Source organism: Salmo salar, chromosome 08 (genome assembly GCF_965601325.2).
Source record: "Salmo salar chromosome 08, fSalSal1, whole genome shotgun sequence".
Classification (NCBI taxonomy): Eukaryota; Metazoa; Chordata; class Actinopteri; order Salmoniformes; family Salmonidae; genus Salmo; species Salmo salar.
In genome coordinates, this window is record NC_138298.1 from 1,950,340 (window position 1) to 1,963,722 (window position 13,383).

General features: G+C 42.5%; 32 non-coding genes across 32 annotated transcripts; all 32 read left to right on the plus strand.

Moving 5' to 3' along the window:
- The first annotated feature begins 381 nt into the window (after positions 1 to 381).
- Positions 382 to 500, plus strand: LOC145851383 (5S ribosomal RNA). The gene has a single exon (XR_014373234.1). It is a non-coding gene; the product is annotated as a 5S ribosomal RNA (ribosomal RNA).
- A 139-nt stretch (positions 501 to 639) lies between these two features.
- Positions 640 to 758, plus strand: LOC145854685 (5S ribosomal RNA). Its single transcript, XR_014375569.1, has one exon. It is a non-coding gene; the product is annotated as a 5S ribosomal RNA (ribosomal RNA).
- Positions 759 to 897: 139 nt separating this feature from the next.
- Positions 898 to 1,016, plus strand: LOC145854686 (5S ribosomal RNA). Its single transcript, XR_014375570.1, has one exon. It is a non-coding gene; the product is annotated as a 5S ribosomal RNA (ribosomal RNA).
- Positions 1,017 to 1,425: 409 nt separating this feature from the next.
- Positions 1,426 to 1,544, plus strand: LOC145854687 (5S ribosomal RNA). The gene has a single exon (XR_014375571.1). It is a non-coding gene; the product is annotated as a 5S ribosomal RNA (ribosomal RNA).
- Positions 1,545 to 1,953: 409 nt separating this feature from the next.
- LOC145854688 (5S ribosomal RNA) lies at positions 1,954 to 2,072 on the plus strand. Its single transcript, XR_014375572.1, has one exon. It is a non-coding gene; the product is annotated as a 5S ribosomal RNA (ribosomal RNA).
- A 139-nt stretch (positions 2,073 to 2,211) lies between these two features.
- Positions 2,212 to 2,330, plus strand: LOC145854689 (5S ribosomal RNA). The gene has a single exon (XR_014375573.1). It is a non-coding gene; the product is annotated as a 5S ribosomal RNA (ribosomal RNA).
- A 139-nt stretch (positions 2,331 to 2,469) lies between these two features.
- On the plus strand, positions 2,470 to 2,588 carry LOC145854690 (5S ribosomal RNA). Its single transcript, XR_014375574.1, has one exon. It is a non-coding gene; the product is annotated as a 5S ribosomal RNA (ribosomal RNA).
- A 409-nt stretch (positions 2,589 to 2,997) lies between these two features.
- On the plus strand, positions 2,998 to 3,116 carry LOC145885955 (5S ribosomal RNA). Its single transcript, XR_014397539.1, has one exon. It is a non-coding gene; the product is annotated as a 5S ribosomal RNA (ribosomal RNA).
- A 139-nt stretch (positions 3,117 to 3,255) lies between these two features.
- On the plus strand, positions 3,256 to 3,374 carry LOC145854692 (5S ribosomal RNA). Its single transcript, XR_014375576.1, has one exon. It is a non-coding gene; the product is annotated as a 5S ribosomal RNA (ribosomal RNA).
- Positions 3,375 to 3,783: 409 nt separating this feature from the next.
- On the plus strand, positions 3,784 to 3,902 carry LOC145854693 (5S ribosomal RNA). The gene has a single exon (XR_014375577.1). It is a non-coding gene; the product is annotated as a 5S ribosomal RNA (ribosomal RNA).
- A 409-nt stretch (positions 3,903 to 4,311) lies between these two features.
- Positions 4,312 to 4,430, plus strand: LOC145854980 (5S ribosomal RNA). Its single transcript, XR_014375867.1, has one exon. It is a non-coding gene; the product is annotated as a 5S ribosomal RNA (ribosomal RNA).
- Positions 4,431 to 4,569: 139 nt separating this feature from the next.
- On the plus strand, positions 4,570 to 4,688 carry LOC145854694 (5S ribosomal RNA). The gene has a single exon (XR_014375578.1). It is a non-coding gene; the product is annotated as a 5S ribosomal RNA (ribosomal RNA).
- Positions 4,689 to 5,097: 409 nt separating this feature from the next.
- Positions 5,098 to 5,216, plus strand: LOC145854695 (5S ribosomal RNA). Its single transcript, XR_014375579.1, has one exon. It is a non-coding gene; the product is annotated as a 5S ribosomal RNA (ribosomal RNA).
- Positions 5,217 to 5,625: 409 nt separating this feature from the next.
- On the plus strand, positions 5,626 to 5,744 carry LOC145882458 (5S ribosomal RNA). Its single transcript, XR_014394026.1, has one exon. It is a non-coding gene; the product is annotated as a 5S ribosomal RNA (ribosomal RNA).
- A 139-nt stretch (positions 5,745 to 5,883) lies between these two features.
- LOC145854696 (5S ribosomal RNA) lies at positions 5,884 to 6,002 on the plus strand. The gene has a single exon (XR_014375580.1). It is a non-coding gene; the product is annotated as a 5S ribosomal RNA (ribosomal RNA).
- Positions 6,003 to 6,141: 139 nt separating this feature from the next.
- Positions 6,142 to 6,260, plus strand: LOC145885403 (5S ribosomal RNA). Its single transcript, XR_014396984.1, has one exon. It is a non-coding gene; the product is annotated as a 5S ribosomal RNA (ribosomal RNA).
- Positions 6,261 to 6,669: 409 nt separating this feature from the next.
- LOC145854697 (5S ribosomal RNA) lies at positions 6,670 to 6,788 on the plus strand. Its single transcript, XR_014375581.1, has one exon. It is a non-coding gene; the product is annotated as a 5S ribosomal RNA (ribosomal RNA).
- A 409-nt stretch (positions 6,789 to 7,197) lies between these two features.
- LOC145884134 (5S ribosomal RNA) lies at positions 7,198 to 7,316 on the plus strand. Its single transcript, XR_014395713.1, has one exon. It is a non-coding gene; the product is annotated as a 5S ribosomal RNA (ribosomal RNA).
- Positions 7,317 to 7,455: 139 nt separating this feature from the next.
- Positions 7,456 to 7,574, plus strand: LOC145854698 (5S ribosomal RNA). Its single transcript, XR_014375582.1, has one exon. It is a non-coding gene; the product is annotated as a 5S ribosomal RNA (ribosomal RNA).
- A 409-nt stretch (positions 7,575 to 7,983) lies between these two features.
- LOC145854699 (5S ribosomal RNA) lies at positions 7,984 to 8,102 on the plus strand. The gene has a single exon (XR_014375583.1). It is a non-coding gene; the product is annotated as a 5S ribosomal RNA (ribosomal RNA).
- A 139-nt stretch (positions 8,103 to 8,241) lies between these two features.
- LOC145854700 (5S ribosomal RNA) lies at positions 8,242 to 8,360 on the plus strand. Its single transcript, XR_014375584.1, has one exon. It is a non-coding gene; the product is annotated as a 5S ribosomal RNA (ribosomal RNA).
- Positions 8,361 to 8,769: 409 nt separating this feature from the next.
- LOC145854701 (5S ribosomal RNA) lies at positions 8,770 to 8,888 on the plus strand. Its single transcript, XR_014375585.1, has one exon. It is a non-coding gene; the product is annotated as a 5S ribosomal RNA (ribosomal RNA).
- Positions 8,889 to 9,297: 409 nt separating this feature from the next.
- Positions 9,298 to 9,416, plus strand: LOC145851949 (5S ribosomal RNA). The gene has a single exon (XR_014373801.1). It is a non-coding gene; the product is annotated as a 5S ribosomal RNA (ribosomal RNA).
- Positions 9,417 to 9,555: 139 nt separating this feature from the next.
- LOC145854703 (5S ribosomal RNA) lies at positions 9,556 to 9,674 on the plus strand. Its single transcript, XR_014375587.1, has one exon. It is a non-coding gene; the product is annotated as a 5S ribosomal RNA (ribosomal RNA).
- Positions 9,675 to 10,083: 409 nt separating this feature from the next.
- Positions 10,084 to 10,202, plus strand: LOC145854704 (5S ribosomal RNA). Its single transcript, XR_014375588.1, has one exon. It is a non-coding gene; the product is annotated as a 5S ribosomal RNA (ribosomal RNA).
- A 409-nt stretch (positions 10,203 to 10,611) lies between these two features.
- Positions 10,612 to 10,730, plus strand: LOC145854705 (5S ribosomal RNA). The gene has a single exon (XR_014375589.1). It is a non-coding gene; the product is annotated as a 5S ribosomal RNA (ribosomal RNA).
- Positions 10,731 to 10,869: 139 nt separating this feature from the next.
- Positions 10,870 to 10,988, plus strand: LOC145854706 (5S ribosomal RNA). The gene has a single exon (XR_014375590.1). It is a non-coding gene; the product is annotated as a 5S ribosomal RNA (ribosomal RNA).
- Positions 10,989 to 11,397: 409 nt separating this feature from the next.
- LOC145854707 (5S ribosomal RNA) lies at positions 11,398 to 11,516 on the plus strand. Its single transcript, XR_014375591.1, has one exon. It is a non-coding gene; the product is annotated as a 5S ribosomal RNA (ribosomal RNA).
- Positions 11,517 to 11,655: 139 nt separating this feature from the next.
- On the plus strand, positions 11,656 to 11,774 carry LOC145854708 (5S ribosomal RNA). The gene has a single exon (XR_014375592.1). It is a non-coding gene; the product is annotated as a 5S ribosomal RNA (ribosomal RNA).
- Positions 11,775 to 12,183: 409 nt separating this feature from the next.
- Positions 12,184 to 12,302, plus strand: LOC145854709 (5S ribosomal RNA). The gene has a single exon (XR_014375593.1). It is a non-coding gene; the product is annotated as a 5S ribosomal RNA (ribosomal RNA).
- A 139-nt stretch (positions 12,303 to 12,441) lies between these two features.
- On the plus strand, positions 12,442 to 12,560 carry LOC145854710 (5S ribosomal RNA). The gene has a single exon (XR_014375594.1). It is a non-coding gene; the product is annotated as a 5S ribosomal RNA (ribosomal RNA).
- A 409-nt stretch (positions 12,561 to 12,969) lies between these two features.
- LOC145854711 (5S ribosomal RNA) lies at positions 12,970 to 13,088 on the plus strand. Its single transcript, XR_014375595.1, has one exon. It is a non-coding gene; the product is annotated as a 5S ribosomal RNA (ribosomal RNA).
- The last annotated feature ends 295 nt before the right edge of the window (positions 13,089 to 13,383 follow it).

Genomic DNA, 13,383 nt, shown 5'->3' on the forward strand with positions numbered 1-13,383 from the left:
TATTTCATCAGCAACACTGCCTTGTAGTAAGCATTTAATGATGAATTGACTAAATGCAGCTTCCTGCCTTTTTAATAGGATCAAATTTCCTTGTGTTTTCAATTAGCATCTGCCTTGTATTTATAAGACAAACAAGAATATTGTTGCTGAATGCAGCTTGTGTGTGCTTTGTGCTCCTTTGCCCTGTTCAAATGATGAAAGGAAATAAAGTTTGTATTTTATCCAACTACCTGTGCTAAAAAGTGATGGGAACAGTGTTTGTAATTTCTTCTACTTTTTCAGTGACACAAAGTTCAAGCTGCTTATCTAATTGGTGAAAATGCAATGTCTGTTTATCACACTCACTTTGACTATATATGTTGTAGCAAGAGATTGTTTCTCGCTTACGGCCATACCAGCCTGGGTACGCCCGATCTCGTCTGATCTCGGAAGCTACGCATGGTCGGGCCTGGTTAGTACTTGGATGGGAGACCGCCTGGGAATACCAGGTGCTGTAAGCATTTTGTCCACGAGGGTGTGCTCTTGCACTATTTCATCAGCAACACTGCCTTGTATTAAGCATTTAATGATGAATTGACTAAATGTCTGTTTTATCAGACTCACTTTGACTATATATGTTGTAGCAAGAGATTGTTTCTCGCTTACGGCCATACCAGCCTGGGTACGCCCGATCTCGTCTGATCTCGGAAGCTAAGCAGGGTCGGGCCTGGTTAGTACTTGGATGGGAGACCGCCTGGGAATACCAGGTGCTGTAAGCATTTTGTCCACGAGGGTGTGCTCTTGCACTATTTCATCAGCAACACTGCCTTGTATTAAGCATTTAATGATGAATTGACTAAATGTCTGTTTTATCAGACTCACTTTGACTATATATGTTGTAGCAAGAGATTGTTTCTCGCTTACGGCCATACCAGCCTGGGTACGCCCGATCTCGTCTGATCTCGGAAGCTAAGCAGGGTCGGGCCTGGTTAGTACTTGGATGGGAGACCGCCTGGGAATACCAGGTGCTGTAAGCATTTTGTCCACGAGGGTGTGCCCCTGCACTATTTCATCAGCAACACTGCCTTGTAGTAAGCATTTAATGATGAATTGACTAAATGCAGCTTCCTGCCTTTTTAATAGGATCAAATTTCCTTGTGTTTTCAATTAGCATCTGCCTTGTATTTATAAGACAAACAAGAATATTGTTGCTGAATGCAGCTTGTGTGTGCTTTGTGCTCCTTTGCCCTGTTCAAATGATGAAAGGAAATAAAGTTTGTATTTTATCCAACTACCTGTGCTAAAAAGTGATGGGAACAGTGTTTGTAATTTCTTCTACTTTTTCAGTGACACAAAGTTCAAGCTGCTTATCTAATTGGTGAAAATGCAATGTCTGTTTATCACACTCACTTTGACTATATATGTTGTAGCAAGAGATTGTTTCTCGCTTACGGCCATACCAGCCTGGGTACGCCCGATCTCGTCTGATCTCGGAAGCTAAGCAGGGTCGGGCCTGGTTAGTACTTGGATGGGAGACCGCCTGGGAATACCAGGTGCTGTAAGCATTTTGTCCACGAGGGTGTGCCCCTGCACTATTTCATCAGCAACACTGCCTTGTAGTAAGCATTTAATGATGAATTGACTAAATGCAGCTTCCTGCCTTTTTAATAGGATCAAATTTCCTTGTGTTTTCAATTAGCATCTGCCTTGTATTTATAAGACAAACAAGAATATTGTTGCTGAATGCAGCTTGTGTGTGCTTTGTGCTCCTTTGCCCTGTTCAAATGATGAAAGGAAATAAAGTTTGTATTTTATCCAACTACCTGTGCTAAAAAGTGATGGGAACAGTGTTTGTAATTTCTTCTACTTTTTCAGTGACACAAAGTTCAAGCTGCTTATCTAATTGGTGAAAATGCAATGTCTGTTTATCACACTCACTTTGACTATATATGTTGTAGCAAGAGATTGTTTCTCGCTTACGGCCATACCAGCCTGGGTACGCCCGATCTCGTCTGATCTCGGAAGCTAAGCAGGGTCGGGCCTGGTTAGTACTTGGATGGGAGACCGCCTGGGAATACCAGGTGCTGTAAGCATTTTGTCCACGAGGGTGTGCTCTTGCACTATTTCATCAGCAACACTGCCTTGTATTAAGCATTTAATGATGAATTGACTAAATGTCTGTTTTATCAGACTCACTTTGACTATATATGTTGTAGCAAGAGATTGTTTCTCGCTTACGGCCATACCAGCCTGGGTACGCCCGATCTCGTCTGATCTCGGAAGCTAAGCAGGGTCGGGCCTGGTTAGTACTTGGATGGGAGACCGCCTGGGAATACCAGGTGCTGTAAGCATTTTGTCCACGAGGGTGTGCTCTTGCACTATTTCATCAGCAACACTGCCTTGTATTAAGCATTTAATGATGAATTGACTAAATGTCTGTTTTATCAGACTCACTTTGACTATATATGTTGTAGCAAGAGATTGTTTCTCGCTTACGGCCATACCAGCCTGGGTACGCCCGATCTCGTCTGATCTCGGAAGCTAAGCAGGGTCGGGCCTGGTTAGTACTTGGATGGGAGACCGCCTGGGAATACCAGGTGCTGTAAGCATTTTGTCCACGAGGGTGTGCCCCTGCACTATTTCATCAGCAACACTGCCTTGTAGTAAGCATTTAATGATGAATTGACTAAATGCAGCTTCCTGCCTTTTTAATAGGATCAAATTTCCTTGTGTTTTCAATTAGCATCTGCCTTGTATTTATAAGACAAACAAGAATATTGTTGCTGAATGCAGCTTGTGTGTGCTTTGTGCTCCTTTGCCCTGTTCAAATGATGAAAGGAAATAAAGTTTGTATTTTATCCAACTACCTGTGCTAAAAAGTGATGGGAACAGTGTTTGTAATTTCTTCTACTTTTTCAGTGACACAAAGTTCAAGCTGCTTATCTAATTGGTGAAAATGCAATGTCTGTTTATCACACTCACTTTGACTATATATGTTGTAGCAAGAGGTTGTTTCTCGCTTACGGCCATACCAGCCTGGGTACGCCCAATCTCGTCTGATCTCGGAAGCTAAGCAGGGTCGGGCCTGGTTAGTACTTGGATGGGAGACCGCCTGGGAATACCAGGTGCTGTAAGCATTTTGTCCACGAGGGTGTGCTCTTGCACTATTTCATCAGCAACACTGCCTTGTATTAAGCATTTAATGATGAATTGACTAAATGTCTGTTTTATCAGACTCACTTTGACTATATATGTTGTAGCAAGAGATTGTTTCTCGCTTACGGCCATACCAGCCTGGGTACGCCCGATCTCGTCTGATCTCGGAAGCTAAGCAGGGTCGGGCCTGGTTAGTACTTGGATGGGAGACCGCCTGGGAATACCAGGTGCTGTAAGCATTTTGTCCACGAGGGTGTGCCCCTGCACTATTTCATCAGCAACACTGCCTTGTAGTAAGCATTTAATGATGAATTGACTAAATGCAGCTTCCTGCCTTTTTAATAGGATCAAATTTCCTTGTGTTTTCAATTAGCATCTGCCTTGTATTTATAAGACAAACAAGAATATTGTTGCTGAATGCAGCTTGTGTGTGCTTTGTGCTCCTTTGCCCTGTTCAAATGATGAAAGGAAATAAAGTTTGTATTTTATCCAACTACCTGTGCTAAAAAGTGATGGGAACAGTGTTTGTAATTTCTTCTACTTTTTCAGTGACACAAAGTTCAAGCTGCTTATCTAATTGGTGAAAATGCAATGTCTGTATATCACACTCACTTTGACTATATATGTTGTAGCAAGAGATTGTTTCTCGCTTACGGCCATACCAGCCTGGGTACGCCCGATCTCGTCTGATCTCGGAAGCTAAGCAGGGTCGGGCCTGGTTAGTACTTGGATGGGAGACCGCCTGGGAATACCAGGTGCTGTAAGCATTTTGTCCACGAGGGTGTGCCCCTGCACTATTTCATCAGCAACACTGCCTTGTAGTAAGCATTTAATGATGAATTGACTAAATGCAGCTTCCTGCCTTTTTAATAGGATCAAATTTCCTTGTGTTTTCAATTAGCATCTGCCTTGTATTTATAAGACAAACAAGAATATTGTTGCTGAATGCAGCTTGTGTGTGCTTTGTGCTCCTTTGCCCTGTTCAAATGATGAAAGGAAATAAAGTTTGTATTTTATCCAACTACCTGTGCTAAAAAGTGATGGGAACAGTGTTTGTAATTTCTTCTACTTTTTCAGTGACACAAAGTTCAAGCTGCTTATCTAATTGGTGAAAATGCAATGTCTGTTTATCACACTCACTTTGACTATATATGTTGTAGCAAGAGATTGTTTCTCGCTTACGGCCATACCAGCCTGGGTACACCCGATCTCGTCTGATCTCGGAAGCTAAGCAGGGTCGGGCCTGGTTAGTACTTGGATGGGAGACCGCCTGGGAATACCAGGTGCTGTAAGCATTTTGTCCACGAGGGTGTGCTCTTGCACTATTTCATCAGCAACACTGCCTTGTATTAAGCATTTAATGATGAATTGACTAAATGTCTGTTTTATCAGACTCACTTTGACTATATATGTTGTAGCAAGAGATTGTTTCTCGCTTACGGCCATACCAGCCTGGGTACGCCCGATCTCGTCTGATCTCGGAAGCTAAGCAGGGTCGGGCCTGGTTAGTACTTGGATGGGAGACCGCCTGGGAATACCAGGTGCTGTAAGCATTTTGTCCACGAGGGTGTGCCCCTGCACTATTTCATCAGCAACACTGCCTTGTAGTAAGCATTTAATGATGAATTGACTAAATGCAGCTTCCTGCCTTTTTAATAGGATCAAATTTCCTTGTGTTTTCAATTAGCATCTGCCTTGTATTTATAAGACAAACAAGAATATTGTTGCTGAATGCAGCTTGTGTGTGCTTTGTGCTCCTTTGCCCTGTTCAAATGATGAAAGGAAATAAAGTTTGTATTTTATCCAACTACCTGTGGTAAAAAGTGATGGGAACAGTGTTTGTAATTTCTTCTACTTTTTCAGTGACACAAAGTTCAAGCTGCTTATCTAATTGGTGAAAATGCAATGTCTGTTTATCACACTCACTTTGACTATATATGTTGTAGCAAGAGATTGTTTCTCGCTTACGGCCATACCAGCCTGGGTACGCCCGATCTCGTCTGATCTCGGAAGCTAAGCAGGGTCGGGCCTGGTTAGTACTTGGATGGGAGACCGCCTGGGAATACCAGGTGCTGTAAGCATTTTGTCCACGAGGGTGTGCCCCTGCACTATTTCATCAGCAACACTGCCTTGTAGTAAGCATTTAATGATGAATTGACTAAATGCAGCTTCCTGCCTTTTTAATAGGATCAAATTTCCTTGTGTTTTCAATTAGCATCTGCCTTGTATTTATAAGACAAACAAGAATATTGTTGCTGAATGCAGCTTGTGTGTGCTTTGTGCTCCTTTGCCCTGTTCAAATGATGAAAGGAAATAAAGTTTGTATTTTATCCAACTACCTGTGCTAAAAAGTGATGGGAACAGTGTTTGTAATTTCTTCTACTTTTTCAGTGACACAAAGTTCAAGCTGCTTATCTAATTGGTGAAAATGCAATGTCTGTTTATCACACTCACTTTGACTATATATGTTGTAGCAAGAGATTGTTTCTTGCTTACGGCCATACCAACCTGGGTACGCCCGATCTCGTCTGATCTCGGAAGCTAAGCAGGGTCGGGCCTGGTTAGTACTTGGATGGGAGACCGCCTGGGAATACCAGGTGCTGTAAGCATTTTGTCCACGAGGGTGTGCTCTTGCACTATTTCATCAGCAACACTGCCTTGTATTAAGCATTTAATGATGAATTGACTAAATGTCTGTTTTATCAGACTCACTTTGACTATATATGTTGTAGCAAGAGATTGTTTCTCGCTTACGGCCATACCAGCCTGGGTACGCCCGATCTCGTCTGATCTCGGAAGCTAAGCAGGGTCGGGCCTGGTTAGTACTTGGATGGGAGACCGCCTGGGAATACCAGGTGCTGTAAGCATTTTGTCCACGAGGGTGTGCTCTTGCACTATTTCATCAGCAACACTGCCTTGTATTAAGCATTTAATGATGAATTGACTAAATGTCTGTTTTATCAGACTCACTTTGACTATATATGTTGTAGCAAGAGATTGTTTCTCGCTTACGGCCATACCAGCCTGGGTACGCCCGATCTCGTCTGATCTCGGAAACTAAGCAGGGTCGGGCCTGGTTAGTACTTGGATGGGAGACCGCCTGGGAATACCAGGTGCTGTAAGCATTTTGTCCACGAGGGTGTGCCCCTGCACTATTTCATCAGCAACACTGCCTTGTAGTAAGCATTTAATGATGAATTGACTAAATGCAGCTTCCTGCCTTTTTAATAGGATCAAATTTCCTTGTGTTTTCAATTAGCATCTGCCTTGTATTTATAAGACAAACAAGAATATTGTTGCTGAATGCAGCTTGTGTGTGCTTTGTGCTCCTTTGCCCTGTTCAAATGATGAAAGGAAATAAAGTTTGTATTTTATCCAACTACCTGTGCTAAAAAGTGATGGGAACAGTGTTTGTAATTTCTTCTACTTTTTCAGTGACACAAAGTTCAAGCTGCTTATCTAATTGGTGAAAATGCAATGTCTGTTTATCACACTCACTTTGACTATATATGTTGTAGCAAGAGATTGTTTCTCGCTTACGGCCATACCAGCCTGGGTACGCCCGATCTCGTCTGATCTCGGAAGCTAAGCAGGGTCGGGCCTGGTTAGTACTTGGATGGGAGACCGCCTGGGAATACCAGGTGCTGTAAGCATTTTGTCCACGAGGGTGTGCCCCTGCACTATTTCATCAGCAACACTGCCTTGTAGTAAGCATTTAATGATGAATTGACTAAATGCAGCTTCCTGCCTTTTTAATAGGATCAAATTTCCTTGTGTTTTCAATTAGCATCTGCCTTGTATTTATAAGACAAACAAGAATATTGTTGCTGAATGCAGCTTGTGTGTGCTTTGTGCTCCTTTGCCCTGTTCAAATGATGAAAGGAAATAAAGTTTGTATTTTATCCAACTACCTGTGCTAAAAAGTGATGGGAACAGTGTTTGTAATTTCTTCTACTTTTTCAGTGACACAAAGTTCAAGCTGCTTATCTAATTGGTGAAAATGCAATGTCTGTTTATCACACTCACTTTGACTATATATGTTGTAGCAAGAGATTGTTTCTCGCTTACGGCCATACCAGCCTGGGTACGCCCGATCTCGTCTGATCTCGGAAGCTAAGCAGGGTCGGGCCTGGTTAGTACTTGGATGGGAGATCGCCTGGGAATACCAGGTGCTGTAAGCATTTTGTCCACGAGGGTGTGCTCTTGCACTATTTCATCAGCAACACTGCCTTGTATTAAGCATTTAATGATGAATTGACTAAATGTCTGTTTTATCAGACTCACTTTGACTATATATGTTGTAGCAAGAGATTGTTTCTCGCTTACGGCCATACCAGCCTGGGTACGCCCGATCTCGTCTGATCTCGGAAGCTAAGCAGGGTCGGGCCTGGTTAGTACTTGGATGGGAGACCGCCTGGGAATACCAGGTGCTGTAAGCATTTTGTCCACGAGGGTATGCCCCTGCACTATTTCATCAGCAACACTGCCTTGTAGTAAGCATTTAATGATGAATTGACTAAATGCAGCTTCCTGCCTTTTTAATAGGATCAAATTTCCTTGTGTTTTCAATTAGCATCTGCCTTGTATTTATAAGACAAACAAGAATATTGTTGCTGAATGCAGCTTGTGTGTGCTTTGTGCTCCTTTGCCCTGTTCAAATGATGAAAGGAAATAAAGTTTGTATTTTATCCAACTACCTGTGCTAAAAAGTGATGGGAACAGTGTTTGTAATTTCTTCTACTTTTTCAGTGACACAAAGTTCAAGCTGCTTATCTAATTGGTGAAAATGCAATGTCTGTTTATCACACTCACTTTGACTATATATGTTGTAGCAAGAGATTGTTTCTCGCTTACGGCCATACCAGCCTGGGTACGCCCGATCTCGTCTGATCTCGGAAGCTAAGCAGGGTCGGGCCTGGTTAGTACTTGGATGGGAGACCGCCTGGGAATACCAGGTGCTGTAAGCATTTTGTCCACGAGGGTGTGCTCTTGCACTATTTCATCAGCAACACTGCCTTGTATTAAGCATTTAATGATGAATTGACTAAATGTCTGTTTTATCAGACTCACTTTGACTATATATGTTGTAGCAAGAGATTGTTTCTCGCTTACGGCCATACCAGCCTGGGTACGCCCGATCTCGTCTGATCTCGGAAGCTAAGCAGGGTCGGGCCTGGTTAGTACTTGGATGGGAGACCGCCTGGGAATACCAGGTGCTGTAAGCATTTTGTCCACGAGGGTGTGCCCCTGCACTATTTCATCAGCAACACTGCCTTGTAGTAAGCATTTAATGATGAATTGACTAAATGCAGCTTCCTGCCTTTTTAATAGGATCAAATTTCCTTGTGTTTTCAATTAGCATCTGCCTTGTATTTATAAGACAAACAAGAATATTGTTGCTGAATGCAGCTTGTGTGTGCTTTGTGCTCCTTTGCCCTGTTCAAATGATGAAAGGAAATAAAGTTTGTATTTTATCCAACTACCTGTGCTAAAAAGTGATGGGAACAGTGTTTGTAATTTCTTCTACTTTTTCAGTGACACAAAGTTCAAGCTGCTTATCTAATTGGTGAAAATGCAATGTCTGTTTATCACACTCACTTTGACTATATATGTTGTAGCAAGAGATTGTTTCTCGCTTACGGCCATACCAGCCTGGGTACGCCCGATCTCGTCTGATCTCGGAAGCTAAGCAGGGTCGGGCCTGGTTAGTACTTGGATGGGAGACCGCCTGGGAATACCAGGTGCTGTAAGCATTTTGTCCACGAGGGTGTGCCCCTGCACTATTTCATCAGCAACACTGCCTTGTAGTAAGCATTTAATGATGAATTGACTAAATGCAGCTTCCTGCCTTTTTAATAGGATCAAATTTCCTTGTGTTTTCAATTAGCATCTGCCTTGTATTTATAAGACAAACAAGAATATTGTTGCTGAATGCAGCTTGTGTGTGCTTTGTGCTCCTTTGCCCTGTTCAAATGATGAAAGGAAATAAAGTTTGTATTTTATCCAACTACCTGTGCTAAAAAGTGATGGGAACAGTGTTTGTAATTTCTTCTACTTTTTCAGTGACACAAAGTTCAAGCTGCTTATCTAATTGGTGAAAATGCAATGTCTGTTTATCACACTCACTTTGACTATATATGTTGTAGCAAGAGATTGTTTCTCGCTTAAGGCTATACCAGCCTGGGTACGCCCGATCTCGTCTGATCTCGGAAGCTAAGCAGGGTCGGGCCTGGTTAGTACTTGGATGGGAGATCGCCTGGGAATACCAGGTGCTGTAAGCATTTTGTCCACGAGGGTGTGCTCTTGCACTATTTCATCAGCAACACTGCCTTGTATTAAGCATTTAATGATGAATTGACTAAATGTCTGTTTTATCAGACTCACTTTGACTATATATGTTGTAGCAAGAGATTGTTTCTCGCTTACGGCCATACCAGCCTGGGTACGCCCGATCTCGTCTGATCTCGGAAGCTAAGCAGGGTCGGGCCTGGTTAGTACTTGGATGGGAGACCGCCTGGGAATACCAGGTGCTGTAAGCATTTTGTCCACGAGGGTGTGCCCCTGCACTATTTCATCAGCAACACTGCCTTGTAGTAAGCATTTAATGATGAATTGACTAAATGCAGCTTCCTGCCTTTTTAATAGGATCAAATTTCCTTGTGTTTTCAATTAGCATCTGCCTTGTATTTATAAGACAAACAAGAATATTGTTGCTGAATGCAGCTTGTGTGTGCTTTGTGCTCCTTTGCCCTGTTCAAATGATGAAAGGAAATAAAGTTTGTATTTTATCCAACTACCTGTGGTAAAAAGTGATGGGAACAGTGTTTGTAATTTCTTCTACTTTTTCAGTGACACAAAGTTCAAGCTGCTTATCTAATTGGTGAAAATGCAATGTCTGTTTATCACACTCACTTTGACTATATATGTTGTAGCAAGAGATTGTTTCTCGCTTACGGCCATACCAGCCTGGGTACGCCCGATCTCGTCTGATCTCGGAAGCTAAGCAGGGTCGGGCCTGGTTAGTACTTGGATGGGAGACCGCCTGGGAATACCAGGTGCTGTAAGCATTTTGTCCACGAGGGTGTGCCCCTGCACTATTTCATCAGCAACACTGCCTTGTAGTAAGCATTTAATGATGAATTGACTAAATGCAGCTTCCTGCCTTTTTAATAGGATCAAATTTCCTTGTGTTTTCAATTAGCATCTGCCTTGTATTTATAAGACAAACAAGAATATTGTTGCTGAATGCAGCTTGTGTGTGCTTTGTGCTCCTTTGCCCTGTTCAAATGATGAAAGGAAATAAAGTTTGTATTTTATCCAACTACCTGTGCTAAAAAGTGATGGGAACAGTGTTTGTAATTTCTTCTACTTTTTCAGTGACACAAAGTTCAAGCTGCTTATCTAATTGGTGAAAATGCAATGTCTGTTTATCACACTCACTTTGACTATATATGTTGTAGCAAGAGATTGTTTCTCGCTTACGGCCATACCAGCCTGGGTACGCCCGATCTCGTCTGATCTCGGAAGCTAAGCAGGGTCGGGCCTGGTTAGTACTTGGATGGGAGACCGCCTGGGAATACCAGGTGCTGTAAGCATTTTGTCCACGAGGGTGTGCTCTTGCACTATTTCATCAGCAACACTGCCTTGTATTAAGCATTTAATGATGAATTGACTAAATGTCTGTTTTATCAGACTCACTTTGACTATATATGTTGTAGCAAGAGATTGTTTCTCGCTTACGGCCATACCAGCCTGGGTACGCCCGATCTCGTCTGATCTCGGAAGCTAAGCAGGGTCGGGCCTGGTTAGTACTTGGATGGGAGACCGCCTGGGAATACCAGGTGCTGTAAGCATTTTGTCCACGAGGGTGTGCCCCTGCACTATTTCATCAGCAACACTGCCTTGTAGTAAGCATTTAATGATGAATTGACTAAATGCAGCTTCCTGCCTTTTTAATAGGATCAAATTTCCTTGTGTTTTCAATTAGCATCTGCCTTGTATTTATAAGACAAACAAGAATATTGTTGCTGAATGCAGCTTGTGTGTGCTTTGTGCTCCTTTGCCCTGTTCAAATGATGAAAGGAAATAAAGTTTGTATTTTATCCAACTACCTGTGCTAAAAAGTGATGGGAACAGTGTTTGTAATTTCTTCTACTTTTTCAGTGACACAAAGTTCAAGCTGCTTATCTAATTGGTGAAAATGCAATGTCTGTTTATCACACTCACTTTGACTATATATGTTGTAGCAAGAGATTGTTTCTCGCTTACGGCCATACCAGCCTGGGTACGCCCGATCTCGTCTGATCTCGGAAGCTAAGCAGGGTCGGGCCTGGTTAGTACTTGGATGGGAGACCGCCTGGGAATACCAGGTGCTGTAAGCATTTTGTCCACGAGGGTGTGCTCTTGCACTATTTCATCAGCAACACTGCCTTGTATTAAGCATTTAATGATGAATTGACTAAATGTCTGTTTTATCAGACTCACTTTGACTATATATGTTGTAGCAAGAGATTGTTTCTCGCTTACGGCCATACCAGCCTGGGTACGCCCGATCTCGTCTGATCTCGGAAGCTAAGCAGGGTCGGGCCTGGTTAGTACTTGGATGGGAGACCGCCTGGGAATACCAGGTGCTGTAAGCATTTTGTCCACGAGGGTGTGCCCCTGCACTATTTCATCAGCAACACTGCCTTGTAGTAAGCATTTAATGATGAATTGACTAAATGCAGCTTCCTGCCTTTTTAATAGGATCAAATTTCCTTGTGTTTTCAATTAGCATCTGCCTTGTATTTATAAGACAAACAAGAATATTGTTGCTGAATGCAGCTTGTGTGTGCTTTGTGCTCCTTTGCCCTGTTCAAATGATGAAAGGAAATAAAGTTTGTATTTTATCCAACTACCTGTGCTAAAAAGTGATGGGAACAGTGTTTGTAATTTCTTCTACTTTTTCAGTGACACAAAGTTCAAGCTGCTTATCTAATTGGTGAAAATGCAATGTCTGTTTATCACACTCACTTTGACTATATATGTTGTAGCAAGAGATTATTTCTCGCTTACGGCCATACCAGCCTGGGTACGCCCGATCTCGTCTGATCTCGGAAGCTAAGCAGGGTCGGGCCTGGTTAGTACTTGGATGGGAGACCGCCTGGGAATACCAGGTGCTGTAAGCATTTTGTCCACGAGGGTGTGCTCTTGCACTATTTCATCAGCAACACTGCCTTGTATTAAGCATTTAATGATGAATTGACTAAATGTCTGTTTTATCAGACTCACTTTGACTATATATGTTGTAGCAAGAGATTGTTTCTCGCTTACGGCCATACCAGCCTGGGTACGCCCGATCTCGTCTGATCTCGGAAGCTAAGCAGGGTCGGGCCTGGTTAGTACTTGGATGGGAGACCGCCTGGGAATACCAGGTGCTGTAAGCATTTTGTCCACGAGGGTGTGCCCCTGCACTATTTCATCAGCAACACTGCCTTGTAGTAAGCATTTAATGATGAATTGACTAAATGCAGCTTCCTGCCTTTTTAATAGGATCAAATTTCCTTGTGTTTTCAATTAGCATCTGCCTTGTATTTATAAGACAAACAAGAATATTGTTGCTGAATGCAGCTTGTGTGTGCTTTGTGCTCCTTTGCCCTGTTCAAATGATGAAAGGAAATAAAGTTTGTATTTTATCCAACTACCTGTGCTAAAAAGTGATGGGAACAGTGTTTGTAATTTCTTCTACTTTTTCAGTGACACAAAGTTCAAGCTGCTTATCTAATTGGTGAAAATGCAATGTCTGTTTATCACACTCACTTTGACTATATATGTTGTAGCAAGAGATTGTTTCTCGCTTACGGCCATACCAGCCTGGGTACGCCCGATCTCGTCTGATCTCGGAAGCTAAGCAGGGTCGGGCCTGGTTAGTACTTGGATGGGAGACCGCCTGGGAATACCAGGTGCTGTAAGCATTTTGTCCACGAGGGTGTGCCCCTGCACTATTTCATCAGCAACACTGCCTTGTAGTAAGCATTTAATGATGAATTGACTAAATGCAGCTTCCTGCCTTTTTAATAGGATCAAATTTCCTTGTGTTTTCAATTAGCATCTGCCTTGTATTTATAAGACAAACAAGAATATTGTTGCTGAATGCAGCTTGTGTGTGCTTTGTGCTCCTTTGCCCTGTTCAAATGATGAAAGGAAATAAAGTTTGTATTTTATCCAACTACCTGTGGTAAAAAGTGATGGGAACAGTGTTTGTAATTT